The sequence below is a fragment of the Cornus florida genome, unplaced genomic scaffold, assembly GCF_030987335.1.
Source record: "Cornus florida cultivar Cherokee Brave unplaced genomic scaffold, ASM3098733v1 CherokeeBrave_3.0.0_Hap2_Chr05, whole genome shotgun sequence".
Lineage (NCBI taxonomy): Eukaryota > Viridiplantae > Streptophyta > Magnoliopsida > Cornales > Cornaceae > Cornus > Cornus florida.
Window position 1 is genome coordinate 101077233 of NW_026775575.1, and position 19070 is coordinate 101096302.

At 37.1% G+C, this 19070-nt stretch overlaps 2 pseudogenes; one reads left to right on the plus strand and one right to left on the minus strand.

Moving 5' to 3' along the window:
* The first annotated feature begins 205 nt into the window (after window positions 1-205).
* On the plus strand, window positions 206-2140 carry LOC132309858 (APO protein 4, mitochondrial-like; annotated as a pseudogene).
* A 1451-nt stretch (window positions 2141-3591) lies between these two features.
* Window positions 3592-19070, minus strand: part of LOC132309859 (uncharacterized) — a 37441-nt pseudogene continuing 21962 nt past the window's right edge.

Genomic DNA, 19070 nt, shown 5'->3' on the forward strand with positions numbered 1-19070 from the left:
TTTAATAAAAGTAAGTGGTCTTTGAGATTGAGAGGCATGCTATACATTGCGTAAAGTTGGTACTTCCCCCCACGTGTGGCTATTGGCGGTAGTATTAGCTCCAAGATACAAACCTAGGAGTTTGCAGGAGTTTCCCCTCTAGACACGTCTAAAGGAAGACGAAGTAACCATGTCACGTGTAAAGGGAACACTAAATATAGCGCCAATGAATGATAAATTTAGGGAAAGTAGACTTACGTTGTATGGTCATATTCAATGTGGGCCCGATGATGCACCTATAAAAAGAAGAGTGATTTGTGCAGAAGGTGAGTGACAAAGAAGCTGACTAGAACTCACATGGGATGAAGTAATTAAAGATGACTTGAAAATTTTGAACTTAAGAGAGGACATGGTATATAATAGGATTGAATTGGCTCCAAGATACAACCCAAGAGCTACCTGGTGGTGTCCCTTCCAGACACAAAGGAAAACGATGTGACCAAGTCACGTCTTGTTGCTCAAACACATATAGTAGAGAATATATATGTATAAGATGAAAAGTGAATTTTGAGAAAAAAGACTCAATAGATACACAAGAGATACACGTATCTCATTACGCTGTCTCAATACATGGTAGAATTCCATTTATATAGATTTTCATTTAGTAACGGTTTTGGCCACGTTAAGTATACACAATTAGATATAATAAATCATTATAATAAATATTATTTATGTTTTTTTTCCCTTAAAATATTGATAACATCTTTTATAACCAGCTCCAGAGTAAGAACGAACCATCTTCAAAGAAACTCACCATCTAATTTGCATCCAATTCTATATTGGAAAATGCCATAAAAATTGAAATTTCGTTTTATTATACTTCTAGGAGATTTTTAGGGACATTTTCTGGTGCAGTCTTGGTTCAAACTGGAAAAAATTACTACTATTTAAGTTTAGGTTTGTTTCCAGTCTTCCTTTCCCATTATCCTGCATAAGGCAGGGCCAACGTTGGTAATGGAATCATTTTTAATACTTTTGGGTGACCTCATACACTAAACACAAGTCTGTCATATGATAAAGTTCAAGTAACATTAGCGAGTTTGATCTCAGTTCAGTTTCACTTGAATCAACTTGGTTCCTTCAAAATGTCACATAGTTCTTTTTTATGTCTTCTTCAAATACTAATTTTTCATAAAAAGAAGAATGTATTAATAGTTTGTAGGAAGAAAATTTAATTTTACTTGGCATTGTTTCTTTGCAGATTTTGTCCAGAAGTATATATTGGTGAGGAAGGCCATTTAATTAAGACATGCGGCGGTTACAAGCATTGTGCCAAGAACCACATTCATGAATGGATGAGTGGTAGGTTGAATGATGTGCTCGTACCTGTAGAAACATTTCACCCGGATAACATGTTCCAAGGAGTAATCAAACACAACCAAAGATTTGATTTTGACCATGTTCCTGCTGTAGTTGAGCTTTGCTGGCAGGCAGGGGCTAATCAGTATGCTGAAAGTCTATGCTCTAGTAGTTAGAATTCAGATAATATTGTGGGTGATGTTACTGGTGCTGAGTCTCTGTCACCTGAGGTTGACAGCAAACGGAACTTTGAGGGCATGGGAGACACTTAGATCTGGGGTGCAAAGTTATTGTTGGCTTATCCAGCAAAGGTTTGTAAATATTGTTCTGAAGTTCATGTGGGGCCATCTGGGCACAAAGCCCGGCTTTGTGGGGTGTTTAAGTACGAGAGTTGTCGAGGCGGCCACTTCTGGAAGAAGGCAAAGGTGATTTGGTGCCTCCGAAGGTTGTGTGGCGCAGACGGCCTCAGGATCCTTTGGTTCTTGTAAATGTAGGGCGGGATTTTTATGGGCATGCCCCAGCTGTGGTCGATCTGTGCACAAAGTTTGGTGGTGTTGCACCATCAAAGTATTCTTGCATGATGAAAGTGATGGGTTTATCGACACCAGTCTGAGTCAAAAAAATTTATACTCTGTTCGTTGCATTTTCAGTGGGTTGCTTCAAGGCATTCAATTTCAATCTAGAATGTTCCAGTGAAGTCTTTCAGTTTTCATTTTCAAGCTGGGTTCTAATCAACTCTCTTGTTCATATCCTGAATTTTTATTTACCATATTTTCTAAAATTTTATAAAATGCCCCCTAAAATTATTACCTCTTAAAAATCTATCTAATTCTCTCTCTCTCTCTCTTCTTCTTCTTCTTCTTTTTGACTCTTCTTCAAATGTGTTTGATTCCCTTGAAAAAAAAATTGCATTCCCCTCCATGGGAAAACAAAGGTTGAAATGCATTTAGATAACCCTGACATAAGAAAGTTGTTCACAGCACAACACAACAAACTATAGAGAAAACAGAGGGCATTCCAAAAGCTGCCAACTGAAGCAAATGCACCGAAGTTCTTGAATAACTTGATCCGTAGAGACGTTGAAAGCTTAGCTGCTTCAAGAGCCATACGATTCCTTTCCCTTCCCTTCTAACGTATGAAATATCAGAAGGACAAGTCTGCCTATCATTAACCGCGTTACACACAACACGAGAGTCACTTTTGAACCATAATCTGTGAAAATTGAATCACGAGAGTCTCTTTCAAATCATAATTTGCGAAAATTGAATTGTTGAGCCCACGCCACTGCAGCCTGCAACATCCAAGCCTCCGCCATAAGTGGTGTTGCCGCGGGGAATTGCTTAAGAATCACCGGGGTGTTGCCGCGGGGAACAACTTAAGAATCACCAACTTTAAAATGGACACATCGTAGTTTCTAAAATGACTCTGCCTCCTGCCAAACCTTTGGAAGCCACCTCCTGCCAAACCTTTGGAAGCCAAAAAAGAGGCGTCAACATTACATTTTACCATTTTTGTTGGAAGAGGAATCCTTACACCATTTTCTGAAACCACACCATCCATTGGAGCTACATCAACAATCTTTGGATTATTAACATTAGCATCCATATACACCAAATAATCAGCCACTGCCTTCTGAAATACATATTGCGGGCTTGAGCATTTTCCATCAAAAACCACTCGATTTCTTGATGGCCCATGCACAGAAAGCTTCTCAGCTCCAATCTAGCAGTCCCACCTACAGTGCCATGCTCCAAAGAACTCCGTGTTGCAAACGATGAAACGGACAAGGAGACAAAATCAAATCGAAGAGGGGACAACTTCCATACTTGAAGAGTGTAAGTACAACGGAACATGAGATGCTCCACCGATTCTTTTTCTTTACCACATGGACAAACCGGATCCAAGGAAAGACCTCCTTTTTCTCCACCACATGGACAAACCGGATCCAAGGAAAGACCTCTCCTGCACAGGACAAACCGGTTCCAAGGAAAGACCTCTCCTGCTAAGTGCCGTTTGTTTTCTTGCCTTGTAAAAATAATAATAATAATAATAAAGTTGTTCGTTGCGTTGTTTTTTAGAGTAAAAATATAATAAAATATATGTTTTCTTCTTTACATGGAAAGAGCCAAGGATACTAAAAAGATGAACAAATCAAGTATTGTCTCCAGCCCTCCTATTCGAAGATCCATCTGACAATTTCATTGCAGCCCCATGCATAGCAAAATGTAAATGTAGCGATTATATATCCATCCATTAATATTGTAGTCATCATTCAACATATTCTTTTATAAACAAGGAGAAATTGTAATGTGACAAATTGAATCAAAGATTAAAAAAAGGGAATGCGTAAACCCCATTGACCAATATGTGGAGAACATTGATTAAAAACTTCAAATGATGCCCCTATTCACAATGAATGATACTGTTTAGAGGTCTATATCTATACACCAAAACTTCAAATGATGCCCCTATTCACAATGAATGATACTGTTTAGAGGTCTATATCTATACGCCAAAACTTCAAAGGATGCCCCTATTCACAATGAATGATACTGTTTAGAGGTCTATACGCCATGACCATTGGAGCTGAGCAAATTGTCTTCTTCACTTGAGAGGTCACTCGTGGAGAGCTGAATGTTTGATTTGGAGTTCATTTTGTTCCACTCATTTTCTACACGGAAGAAAACCCATTGGAAGCGACGGAGCATCTCCAAGGCCGTTATTGTGAACACAATAAGGTAATTATGGCGGAGATGGGCAGACAGCTTGTAAGTCCATGTGCATCGCAAGATCAGATTGCTTCCAATTACCCAAAAATAAACCTGCATAAACCCAAGTACAGATAATTAATTAACTTTCGGGATACTTTCCATGGTAACTTTTATTTGCATCCTAAACAATATTTTAATGGTGAAGGCGGAGAGACAACACAGGCCAACAGCTAATCAGGGCAGCTTAGGTTGTCTGTCCATCCATACCAGTTTGCAGCAGCCAAGTCGATGCTTTCAGTTCAAAGATTGAATCAACTTGGTGAAGGAACCAGAATGCCCAATCCGGTCAAAAAGACGAATGTAATGTACAACAGGTACATCCTTACCCATTTCCGTCCATATAACATGTGCGAGAAGAGAAGTGGTTTGCTAAACTTGAAAATCCGAGTAAAGACACTGTCAGGACAGAAGAAAATTACAGGTAAGTTGTAACAGGTAGTTTTTTAGAAGTAATTGAATAAGCATCAACTTAATAAAATTCAGATTAATGTCACATTTTAAAATGGAAAAAAGGACATCCCACGTACCTCAAGTCCCAATCTTGGGTGACATCCCAGTAGAACGAGTACAAAGAGTTCAAAACACTTGAAAGAAGCCACAAAGGCCTATAAATGTCTGTCCACCTATCAGGGAAGACATGATATTTAGGAGCTGAAAGAAAAATCACTGGTACTGCTGTTGAATATTTTAAAGCTGAAACCATAAGTAAATAATGTTAAAATAGTAGAGAGTCAAAAGGGCAAAGAAAACCTTCCGTGGGAAAAAAAATTATATAAGGAATATTACATAATCAATGGAAAGTTCATGGAAAACATGTAGATGTAGCAGTCAATTAACATTCACTGCCTGGCAAAATTAATGACATAAAATTCATCTCTAAAAGATGAATTTAGTAAGGGAAGATTTTTTTTTGAAAGAATGCTAAGGAAACTAACACGACAATTATGAAGACCTGATAACCAGATTAATAAGATACAAAGTTGACAACCTCCAGATTATGACAAAAGAGACCATTCAGCAACCTATGAGTAAGGTCATGCAATGAAGAAAGGAATATTCAGTGCACACCAGATCAATGGCAACAGCCTCACAGAGGAGGGTATTTCTACTTCTATATGACCGTTGCTACAACTTTCACCAGATTACCTTTAGATAGAAGCATAATGTGATATAATCTGAACTTTCAATAACACTGCCCATTGCTCAGTGACCATTTGTAACAATTTGGCAAATGTTTTTCAAAGACAAGATCCACTTCTCTTTCTAATCTTCCCCAGGATACTCATGTAGCAGCACTACATCTATTTTTAATTCTATTTTTTGGTGGAGTTGGTGTTGCGAAATTAAACAGAGAACACAAGAAAGAGATCACACACACACACAACAAGAACACAGATTTTTCTTGGTTCACCCAAAATTCGGGGCTACGTCTAAAGGTTGCAGGGATTTCACTACAATACCAACACATCACCAGCCATGTGGATGTGACACTAGAGAAACCACTCGAACACTTTCAGGCTTTTTTCTTTAGATGCCAAGTTAGACAAATTGTAACCACTGACAGTTGCACAGTTGGAAAATCAAGATTAATTAAATACATTTCAATAGATTGTAATTTATTCACAAGAAGAGTGCATGCATATGTGAAAAACTCGACGTTTCTTTTATATAGAATTTAGAATCCTAGGAAGCCTCAATCACCAACTTTAACTCGATTAGGTCTTTGACATTGAAAATACCAGCAGAACACCACTAAGTCTAACAACCACGTCAGATTCGTAAATCCATGTCGCTATCCATGTTAAACAAGAAGTTATAACTAATTTTAAAAGTTGTATACTAAGCTGAAAACAGTATTAGAATGGCAAAATCCGTATGCACATAATAGGGTAACTAGTGTCATCTTCCACGAGACACCCACAGACACGAGCACATCTTCACACTCCATAAAAATAAGAAGAGGACAGGGACAGGTACATAAGGAATACAATAATGTCCATGCGCAAATACATTCTCTGGTCAACCTCATATTTGAATCCATTTATGTTCTCTATCCATCCTATGATACCTTGTAAAAAAATTAGTTCATGACATGTCAAAAATCTTTTCAGCACATGCTCATAAAGCCAGATAAATTTAACACACAAAATTTCTAGTGCACATCAGACTCATAAACAAGTATGTTTGAACTGCATCTGATGGAAACAACAATCATACTAATACAACTTTCTGTAGGTGGCACCAAGACCGGAATCTTCAAACCAAACAGAAAAAGAGAGAGAATAAGAACCACCCCTCAAATACAAAGTGTCTCTGCTGGATACAAGGTAGCCAGAATTTTTTTTATTCACTTCAGCTGTGTGATCGACTCCGAAATAGTCCAACTCTGTGAGTAAAGATTAAAAATTATTATTATTATTATTATTATTATTATTAGTTTTTAGCTTTTACTGCTAAGATTAGGAGGTGTTGAAGTCTGTTCCAAGAAACTTTTTATTAGTCTCCCAAATGCCCCCATCAGAGCAAGAATGAACATTTTCTTCAAAAAAACAATAGTGATTAATTTGCGTTTTTTTAATTCCCTTCAAAGTGTAGTCCGAAAAAAACTTTAAATAAAGTAATTGAGAGAATCACATACATTCAAAACTAAAATTACAAAGAGAAGTAGCTTTTCTGGTAATATGGCAAGGAGGAACAGCACAAATATCACAGTTTGATAAAATAAAAATAAAAAACTATGGCAGCAAATGGATCTTTATTGCCTACAAGGCTACTAAAGTTAATTGGCACCATTCTTGTGGTGAAAATAGACTCCTAATTGGTTAATCCTCTCATCTTCTTAATCAAAATTTAAAACAGATATTGCAAATTGATGGCCACAGTAATATCCCATTATGTTCAAGAGTTCATTGAACCCAACTATTGAATTATCAAATACCAAGCTGTCAATAACTAGATAAAAATGGAAGGAAGGAAGAGAAATTACCATTCAATAGGTTAGTCTTTTCCCTGGTATCTTTGTATTGTCGAAGGCATTGGAAGAGACGGAAAAGATACGGTAATACAAGAACTACAGGAATTGCAACAGAGTGACTACCACAAACAGAATCAGTTTCAAACCATGCAATGGTGGCAACCTGCACATAATTAAGGACTATTTCTTAACAAAGCAATACACATACAGACAGGTAACATGATTTTAAATAAGCAATAACTGTAAGGAGAAAATCTAGCTACGGCTTCGATGAAAAATCTATCTGTGAAGAAGGTAGACTAGAGGATATAGAAACATGACTCTCTTTTCTTTTCTTTTCTTTTTTTCATTGGCAAGAAACTCACACCCATTTGTGCCCACGGGGACTCGAACCTTCTCTGCCCATTGAAACCAAAATCTTCATTACAAATAACAAAAACCTCTCCATGTAAAATGACAAAAGTGTACAACCAAAATATATAATGTTCTAATGAGTGAATATAGCTCCCGAATACATTGTACTCCTGGCTCCTTTAAGACCCTCAAGGACCAGGGATCTACCTTTTTGGTGGCATCACCCCCCTCTACCTACTCAGTGAATATTAAAACAATAATAAAACAAAAATCCCTAAAATTTCAAGGACTCCAATGAGCCTTTAGACTCCCAATAGTGGATCCATCAAATTTAATTTGAGGGGTCTATAGGTGGAAAAATCCTTTTGGATGTTGTTCCTCAAATTTGTACCAGTACAAGATGGTCACTAAATCTATGGAAGAACTCCTACCTCCTATGCCTGTCGTTACAACAAACGCAGTTAATCAAGCAACAATTACAAAACACAACAGAAAAATAAACACACCACACAAAGAATACTAAGATTTATACGTGGTTCGGCAAAGCCTACGTCCACGGTGGAGATCCGGCGAAAGTCTTCACTATATGTAAAATCGGAGATTACAAGTTTCAGCCCCTCACTCTCTCTGTGTATGATTTTCAGTGTCTCTTGATGATCCCACTCCAAGCCCTAAGCGCCCTTATATATTGGGCTACAAGAAAGTACTAATTAGGGTCCACAATCCATGAGCATAAACGGGTCAAAAAGACCCCCAGAGCTTTGGTGGACTTGAGCCCACACAACTCATCCAATGGGTCGTCCGGTTGCAACGCGACCCCGGCACCAAATTCGGGCCACAACATCACACTTGTGAAAGGGATGCATCCAACAAAACTCACTATTGTATGCAACTATGGAGAAGAAAGAAAGGGCAATGACATTATTCTGTGACTAAACAATATATAGTTAAGACATAGAAATAATCAAAGATAAGAGATATAGTGTTCTTAAAGAATAAGAAGAAAATGTCAATAGGGAAAGCGTGAAGAGTTCAAGTTTCTAGATCACAAAAGAACAAAAGTAATTTATGAAAGAATGGAGTCAACAGCCTTTTAATTCTCTTGATGACACAAGAAGTAGTAGCAAGTGAAGGCAGAAGATAATACAGTGAGACACTAAGAGACGATCCATCTTAGAAAATGTAGCCTCAATTTCCCCTAAAAGCTCTATTTATGGGCTTTACAAACTCCCCCAAAGTACCAAAAAGAAAAAATTAAAAACAGAAAGGTCAAATCCAAACTAATCTACAGAGCATAATAACTTAAAAGGACCCAACTTTATTCCTAAACCATTTAAAATAAAATAAAAAAGTTAAGACAATAAAGTGAATTTAAAGATCATAAATAACATCAAACAACAAAAAGATACTAGAATAAATAATTCCATTTAATTTTGAAAGGCATTAATGTTTGTGTTCACCAAACTAGGCAACTCAAAAACTATCACCTCATTTCTCCTGAAGCTTACTTGCAGTTAAACTAATGTCAATACAACTCAAATCATGTTCCTTGTGTAAAACCATTCATCTACACTATTTTCATTTCATATGCTTAATAAAATTAGGCAATAGATGGAAAATAAAATCATGACAGGTAAAAACTAATTGGCCTTGAAATAAACTAAGTATCTAATTCAGACATAATTTCTTTTTCCTTTAAAAGAGACCTAAATGTCATAATGATAATTTCTGTGACCCTGCAAGTTTATGCCGAATATTGTCTTGGTGCTTCTACTTTCAGGTATCTATTGCATTTGATTGCATATAATTGCCTTCACAAACAATTCATTATGCAAGTCTTTCCCTTATCGCTGCCCTTTGCCCACTTAACTACAAGTAATCTCAGTTATTTGAGATTTGTCTACATAAATCTTGCATTCTTCCGCTTAAAAGAAGGCCATATTTTCATGTTTTGATGATTTTAACAATGACAATAGAAGCCTTCATCACATCATGATTTGCATAACAAATGATTTACAAAATAGAGCTCTAACTTGGTAGAATTATTAAACTAGAGAAAAAACCTGAAGGAAAAGGAGGCTAGATTTTGCCAGCAACAAGAAGAGAATTCAAGAGGTTAACTGAAGTTTCCAACGCAACAGAGTCTAGGATGAACAGAAAAGCACTAACCTGTCGATGGACCATTCGACAGACAGCACGCTCCAAATCTGAGAACACCTGCAAAACAATCTGAAAAATTACAAGCAGACCAAGAATTTTTATGTCCAGGAAAATGTTGATACTCATCCACAAATTTTTTCTAAATTTGGTATTTGAAAAGAAATATTAATGCTGCCAGGATTAGATAATCCCATTGACAACAATTTCCAAAGAAGTATTGTGCAATTAAATAAATGCACACACTATTCAAACAATATTAGTTCACACCCAGCAAGTTCAAACAATGGGTAATTGTTGAAAAAGAGATATTTGATTTTAATAAGACCATATTTTAGGGGATATGATAGGCGTGTAAATATAGATAGTCAATGACCAGATTTTAGGGGATATTTTAGTGTATAACCTATAGCTTCTATTAGTGCACAGCCTGTAGCTTCTGTTAGTATACAGCCTGTAATTACAGCCTGTAGTTTGCTGTCACAGCTTGTAGTCAGCTTGTAGTTTCCTTTTTTTTAGCCCCTTGTATGTCCTATTTAACTAAAGCATTGTAAACCATTCAAAGGAAGGCAACATACAGATTTTCTTTCAATCTTGAAATCGCCTATTTGGTATCAGAGCATCTTACCGATTCTTCTGGAAAAAAAACCCCTAGTTGTTCCTTTTTTTTTTTTTTTCTCTTCCAAACAACTCTAATCACCATGTCTGATGACATACCTGAGTCCAAGACCAAGACCTTTGAGTCCCAAGTCCAAAACTCTCAGACACACTCGGTCCAGATTACCACAATTCGGCTAAATGGTGAAAACTTCCTTCGCTGGTCCCAGTCCGTGCGGATGTATATCCGAGGCAGAGGCAAAATCAGCTACCTAACAGGAGAAAAGAAGGAACCAAAACCTGAAGATCCATCCTACTCGACCTGGGATGCAGAGAATTCGATGGTGATGACCTGGTTGGTGAATTCTATGGAGGAGGACATCAGTTCTAATTATATGTGTTACCACACAGCAAAAGAACTTTGGGACAATGTCAACCAAATGTATTCAGACCTGGGAAATCAGTCGCAAGTCTATGAACTAACGCTGAAACTCGGAGAGATCCGTCAAGGAGATAACAGTGTTACAAAATATTTCAACTCTCTGAAACGTTTGTGGCAGGACCTTGATTTGTTCAGCGATTATGAGTGGAAATCGCCTGAAGATTGCAACCATTACAAAAAGAAGGTGGAAGACAACCGCATCTTCAAGTTTCTCATTGGACTCAATGTCGAGTTTGATGAAGTGAGAGGCAGAATAATTGGACGACAACCCTTGCCTTTAATCGGTGAAGTCTTCTCCGAGGTTCGAAGAGAGGAAAGTCGCAGGCTGGTCATGCTTGGAAAAAAGTTATCAAATGGTGCTGTTGAGACCTCTGCCTTGGTCGCATCTGAAGCGAATATTGGCAGGAAACATAATGAAAAGCCCCGTCTTTGGTGTGACCACTGCAACAAGCCTCACCATACCCGTGAAACCTGCTGGAAAATTCATGGTAAACCAGCGAATTGAAAAAGTAAGCAGGAAGGCAGATTCAACCGAGCCCCATCAGCTCATGAAGCCGAGGCACTTCCCTTCAGCAAAGAACAGATGGATCATCTTCTAAAATTGCTGAAATTCAATTCCTCATCTGGTAATCCTAATGTTTCTCTTGCTCAAACAGGTAACAACCCGAAGGCCTTATCTTGTCGTTCAAATTCCAGTGTTACCCCATGGATCATTGATTCAGGGGCTTCTGACCATATGACAAGTTGTTCTCATTTATTTCAAACTTATTCACCCTGTTCTGGCTCTGAAAAAAAAATCAGAATAGCTGATGGTTCTTATTCTCCTATTGCAGGCAAAGGTTTAGTGAAACTTTCAAAAATTATTGATCTTAAGTCTGTCCTTCATGTCCCTAAGCTTGCTTGTAACCTTTTATCAGTTAGTAAATTGTCCAAAGACTCTAATTGTCGTGTTATCTTTTTTGAATCCTATTGTGAATTTCAGGACCAGAGCTTGGGGAAGACGATTGGCAGTGCTAAGATGATAGATGGTCTCTACTATTTTGAAGATGATATTTCAAGTAATAAAAAGGCTCAAGGTTTGAGTAGTTTTCGTTCTATCCCTGTTAGAGAACAAATAATGCTATGGCATTTTAGACTAGGGCATCCTAGTTTCCCTTATCTTAAAAAATTATTTCCTTCTTTGTTTAAAGGATTGGATTGTTCATCTTTTTATTGTGAGAATTGTTTTTTATCAAAGAGTCATCGTACTACGTATTCTCCTAAACCTTACCAAACATCAAAACCATTTTATTTAATCCATAGCGATGTTTGGGGCCCTTCTAGGATCACAACTCTTTCTGGAAAAAAATGGTTTGTGACTTTTATTGATGATCATACACGTTTGTGTTGGGTGTATTTAATGAATGAAAAATCTGAAGTTGAAAAATTATTCAAGGATTTTTATATGATGATTGAAAATCAATTTCAAACAAAAATTGGCATTCTTCATACTGATAACGGCACCGAATACTTTAATGAAGTTTTAGGAAGTTTTTTAACAGAAAAAGGAATTTTTCACCAATCCACTTGTGTTGACACACCCCAACAAAACGGAATTGCTGAAAGAAAGAATAAACATTTACTTGAAGTTTCTCGTGCCATCATGTTTTCAATGAATGTTCCTAAGTATTTGTGGGGTGAAGCCGTTTTAACAGCAACATATTTGATTAACAGGATGCCTACTCGTGTTCTTAACTATTTTACACCCCTTGAAAGCCTTAAAAAATCTTTTCCTGAAACTCGGATTTATTCAAACCTGCCTTTAAAAGTATTTGGGTGCACTGTCTTTGTCCATTTACCTAGTAGACTTCGATCTAAATTGGATCCTCGGGCTGAAAAATGTGTATTTGTTGGGTATGCCCCGAATAAAAAGGGGTACAAATGCTTCAATCCGACAACAAAAAAAAATGTTTATCAGTATGGATGTTTTTTTTCTAGAAAATCATCCTTATTTTCAGAAAACTTTTCTTCAGGGGGAGAAAGAGAGTGAAGAAAATTTTTGGGAGATTTCTACTAATATTCCCTTACCTAAAACTATTGTCTCACACTCTATTACTCCAAACACTGATCTTTTTAAACAAGAAAATGATGTTCTAGAATCAGGAAACCCGGGGCCTCCTAGTCCTAATCTGCCGAGCCTTACTGTATCTCCAACAGGGGGAGAAATCCTACCAACGGTTCCAAAAAAACCGAATCCTGAGCTTCTGGTTTATAACAGAAAAAAGACTCATCAAAAGAGTAGAGAGCCTACTATTGTACCTGAGCAAGGCCAATCAGAGGTCCCAAGCAATGACTCCCTGAACACTCAAGGTACTCTAAATCCTAACTTGTCTACAGTTGTCCCTACTATTTCTAATCATACAGAGACACCTAGCCAAGTTCCTGTAGACCTTGATATCCCTATAGCTGTTAGAAAAGGAATCCGAACCTGTACCCAACATCCCATTGCCAAATACTTGTCTTATGATAAACTTTCCCATAAACATAGGGCCTTTACTTCAAATATTTCTCACTTATTTGTTCCAAGAAACATTCAGGAAGCACTAGATGATCCGAATTGGAAATCAGCAGTGTTAGAGGAGATGAATGCTCTAAAAAGGAGTGGAACGTGGGAGATAGTTGACTTACCCAAAGGAAAGAAAACTGTTGGGTGTAAATGGGTTTTCACTATTAAGTGTAAAGCTGATGGTAGTGTGGAAAGGTACAAGGCAAGACTTGTGGCGAAAGGTTTTACGCAAACGTACGGCATTGATTACCAAGAGACGTTTGCTCCTGTAGCAAAAATAAATTCTATCCGAGTCTTATTGTCATTGGCAGTCAATTCTAATTGGCCATTACATCAATTGGACATAAAAAATGCCTTTTTAAATGGAGACTTGGAAGAAGAAGTGTTTATGAGCTTGCCACCTGGGTTCGAAGGAAAACACAGTCAGAGCAAAGTCTGTAAACTCAAAAAATCCCTGTACGGTTTGAAACAGTCTCCAAGAGCGTGGTTTGAACGTTTTGGAAAGGCTGTGAAGAGTCATGGGTATCATCAGAGTCAGGCAGACCATACCATGTTCTACAAACACGGTGAGGAAGGGAAAATTGCCATTTTAATTGTGTATGTGGATGATATAATTTTGACAGGTGATGACATTGAAGAGTTGACCAGACTGAAGAAGAAACTTGCTAAAGATTTTGAAGTCAAAGATCTGGGAGCATTAAAATACTTCCTTGGAATGGAATTTGCCAAGTTAAGAGAAGGAATTTTCGTGAATCAACGAAAATATGTACTTGATTTGCTTAATGAGACAGGACTACTCGGGTGTAAAGCTGCTGACACTCCAATTGAAGTCAACCTGAAGTTAGAAGCTGCCGAACCCGAGAATATGGTTGATCGTGAAAGATATCAGAGATTGGTGGGAAGACTAATTTACTTATCTCACACACGCCCAGATATAGCATTTGCAGTCAGTATGGTGAGTCAGTTCATGCACTCTCCTGGACAGGAACACTTTGAAGCAGTGTACAGGATTCTGAGGTACTTAAAGGGCTCACCAGGTAAAGGACTTATGTTCAAGAAACAAGGTCTTTTACAAGTGGAGGTGTACACAGATGCTGATTGGGCAGGCAGTATAGTTGATGGACGATCTACCTCAGGATATTGCACCTTCGTTGGAGGAAACTTAGTCACGTGGCGAAGCAAGAAACAAAATGTAGTAGCGAGGAGTAGTGCAGAAGCCGAGTTCAGAGCACTCGCCCATGGGATTTGCGAAGCTATATGGTTAAAAAGACTACTTGAAGATTTGAAGGTTATTGTTTCTCCTCCAATGAGAGTCTACTGTGACAACAAAGTTGCCATTTCAATTGCTCATAATCCAGTCCTCCACGACAGAACCAAACATGTGGAAGTTGACAAACACTTTATCAAGGAAAAGCTTGACTGTGGAATGATTTGCATTCCTTATGTCTCTACTACTGAACAAGCTACAGACATCCTTACCAAAGGACTACACAAGAAACAGTTTGAAGTTTTAAGAAGCAAGCTAGCTATGGAAGACATCTACAAGCCAGCTTAAGGGGGAGTGTTGAAAAAGAGATATTTGGTTTTAATAAGACCATATTTTAGGGGATATGATAGGCGTGTAAATATAGATAGTCAATGACCAAATTTTAGGGGATATTTTAGTGTATAACCTATAGCTTCTATTAGTGCACAGCCTGTAGCTTCTGTTAGTATACAGCCTGTAATTACAGCCTGTAGTTTGCTGTCACAGCTTGTAGTCAGCTTGTAGTTTCCTTTTTTTTAGCCCCTTGTATGTCCTATTTAACTAAAGCATTGTAAACCATTCAAAGGAAGGCAATATACAGATTTTCTTTCAATCTTGAAATCGCCTATTGTAATATGCAATTGCTTAGATTTGATATTTCAATCTTTTACATAGCTATTCATCTAGGCCGTTCAGGATTCCGTCGAGTCGTTGACATTATATAAAAGTAAGACCAACACTCATTCATATTACTAATGTTGACTACTTTTGATAAATAGAATACACAAGATAATTGCAGCTGCAATTAATCCAAAGTCATGTTCACTTCTTCAGTTAAACAATAAAGGTTTTTAGAAGCAGACATATTTCATAGCTTGTAGAAGAACTATTGATAATTTCCATACAAGAAATTACACAAGAAATTACATGATTTCTTAGCTCACAAAACAATAACACTCTGTCAAAGATCCAATATTAATATGTATTTTGTGATCACTAGTTTTTATAAGTTTTTGTTACAAGATTTTTCACCCCTATGATATTCTAGAATTTGCACACTGTCAGAGCCCTAGATTACAGTCCTCAATTTCTCATGGTCAAATGGACAATAAGATCCCTCCCTAGATTGTCACAGATTGTAGAAAACTTGGACTTTAAAGTTTCATCATAGTTGATGTATAAGTTTTTATATTTGAACGTTGTATGCACTTCAATCTCACCACTTTTGGAACTCTCTAGTTGATTTACTTATCTTAAAAGAAAGAAAATAATGTGGAGCGTCTCATTGGTATTCTCGATCTTTCTTCTAACGGGGAGACTTACAAGAGAGGAATACTTGAAGTTTTGTGGGATTACAAAAAAGCTAAAATAATGTGGTCACTAGGCATATCTAGAAGAAAAAAATGGCCAATGCGATAAAATAAGGTGCTGATAATCCGGACAGTCTGAATTCATCACAAGCATTGGAATGCATTGAGCTTCAACAGCTCCACTTTCCAGTAAAGATGGCAACAACTACAAAGTACTGTATTTTAAGAAATTCACCCCGACTTTTTGGTGAGATACTCACCTTAAATTATCATGAGTTCAGAATGTAGTGCCCAGACTCAAATATCAGCCACTTCAGAGGCTGATTGCATCAAAGCAAGTGTGAAACCATGACAGATGGCCAACTGGAGTCATCAACTAATTAAGTTTTTAACTCTCAAGACTCAGCTTTTGGGACCAAACTCAGGAGAAGACAGATAGAATGGATCTATATATCAGTATTTTACAAGTTATGTGACAAATATTGAGGGTGATGCTAGGGGAAGGAGAAGACCAAAGTTAAAGTGGGTAAAGTTAGTATGGAAGGATATGATAACGTGTTGCTTGACTGATGCTATGGCCTCAGATAGAGAGGAATAGAAAAATAAAATTCATGTAGCCGACCTCAAGTAGTTGGGAAAAGGGCTTTGTTTGTTGTTGTTGTATGTTGTCGCGCCCACATTTTTGACGCGCACTGTTCTGGCAGGTTTGTTTTGGAAAAATAGATGTTTTAAAAATGGAACAGTGCGAATTGAAACATTGGCTCAAATGCGACAAAAAATTATTTGATGTAGGGCCTCATGTAGAAATTATGGAGTCACCATCTGACATTGGTTTTTGGTGTGTTAGGTCACCTTAATTGTTGACTTTAAGAGATAAGCAAATCAAAGAGTAAAGTATTAGAAGAAGAAGAAAAAGAGAAGAAAGATGATGAGAGAAAAAGAGAGAGATTGTGAAAGAGAGAAAGAATGAAAGAAAACCTTCATTCTTCCACCACATTCTATTTATAATAACAAGTTTCAGAAATTACACATAAGCACCAACAATATATAAGTAATAACAAATAAGCCCCTGACAACATTAACAATATATCTTTCAAAAAATATGATTTTTGAAATATTATCAAAGATATTTTGGAAAGACCCGTTTTGATAAGTAACCCCATATATGTCTTCGTAACTGAGAGTCATGGGATCGGGGGTTCGATTATGCTGAGGGACGCCGTTAGGCACCCCTGAAACATCCACAAAAGATTGTGGTTACCACATTCTAAAATAATATTCCCGTATCTTCATCCCTTAAAAGTTCACAAAAAAGTTGTAATTGTATTAAAGAAAAAGAAAATGGTTTTGCTTTTAAAAACAGATGTAATGCAGTTGGGCATTTATCATTGGATGTGATATTATATTAAATTATGTGATTTTTATACAAAGACATAGACGGTGCATGAATGTTGGAAATAATACATAATGCAAGTAAAATGCGATTTTTAATTAAAAAAAAAAAAAAACATAGATGATGCATGATTGTTGGGAATAATGCATAATGAAAGTAAAATGCGAAGTAGGGAAAAGGATAAAAGTTGATTGTGGGTCCCGATAACCCGTTACTCTTTTCCAGTATAGAAGGTAACTGCACCAATATAAACTGGAGTATCCCTATACCAGTCACCTCGGCCTAATCCTCGTCGTAGCATACAATACCTTAGAGGTTAGACCCGAGCTTCAAGAGATGATCAATTGGAGGTGTAAAGGGGTGGATTCCTATGGTCTGTAACTCTTTTCCAGTATAGAGGGTAACTCCATCAACATACACTATAGAGTATCGTTCTATACCAGTCACCCCGGCCTAATCCTCGTCGTAGTATACGCTACCTTGGAGGTTCAACCCGAGCTTCAAGAGCCAGACCAAAGGAAATTGGCTAAAAAAATGAATTAGGAAATATAGTAGAGGCCGAGAGAGACTACCTTGCTTCTCTCTCTACCCCCACTATTCCCCTTTGGTTGGTGTCCCAAATGAATGAAGAGGTGAGGGGGTATTTATAGCGGTGAGGGGTGAGAATGGTAGGTGGGAGTATTATTGGGTAGGTGAAGGTTGAGGGGTAGTGTGGTAATTTTAGTGGAAAGTGGGTGAGAGCATTTAATGTTTGAGGTGAAAGCTGATGGGCAATGTTATTAGTTTAAAGGGTTATTAGGTGAGGTGGCAATCCATCTAGGTGAGTATATGCGAGTGAATAGTAAAGAAAAATGAATTAGGTGCCCGTGTGTGTACAGAGGAGTAAGGTGTGAGTGAGTGAGCAGTTGTTTGTATGAAAAGGAACCTGTGCATGTGGGTGGGTTTGTGTTTGGATTATGGTATGGTGTGCTTGATTGTATAGAGTGTAAAGTGTGATCAGTTGGTTAATTTTTTTCTCTTTTTTTTTTTTTCCTCTCTTTTTTGATAAGTGAAGATTTATAAAAAGCGCTCAAAAGGGGAGCGAATCCCAAAGAAACACACAAGGCAAAAAATTAATTTTTTTTTTTTTTTTTTTTTTTCTCTCTTTTCTTATTATTTATTTTCTTGCTTTCTTTTTTCTCTTTTATTTTATTGTTTCTTTTGGCTTTCTTTTTTCTTTTCGTTTAAGACAAAAAATAAATAAAATAAAAAATAAGATAAAATAAAATATATTTCTAAAAGGTGGTGCAAAATGGGGTATCAACAACTGCCACTCTTTGTGAGTCTTTGCAAAGACGGACAAAGACAAGTAGACGTAGGCACTCCATTTTGCACCACCTTTTACAAATATATATTTTATGTTATCTTATTTGTTTTATTTTATTTAATTTTGTCTTAAACAAAAACAAAAAATAAGAAAGCCAAAAGAAACAATAAAATAAAACAAACAAAATAGAAAAACAAAAACAAAAACAAAAAAATAAATAATAATAAATTAACTAACGAATCACAATTTACATTCCATACACTCAAACACACCATCGCATAACCCAAACACAAACCCACCCATATGCAAAGATTCTTTTTTGTACAAACATCTCACTCTTTTTTTTTGATACTTAAGCAAATTCATTCAAATTACGATCAAAAGGGGAACGCGTCCCAAAAATAACAAAGGGATCCTATGGTCTAAGGGAAGAAATAAAATCAATCATCTCCTCCAGGGAGGAACAAAGCCTACCCAAGCCCCAAAAACATAAAGATGTAATAAAAGCTGACTTAAGAATAGCAATCGAGGATTCCTTTCCTTCAAAGGATCTATTATTCCGCTCCCTTCACAAACACCACCATAAACACAAGGGCGCCATCCTCCAAAAACCCACGAGCATGGCCTCCCACATAGC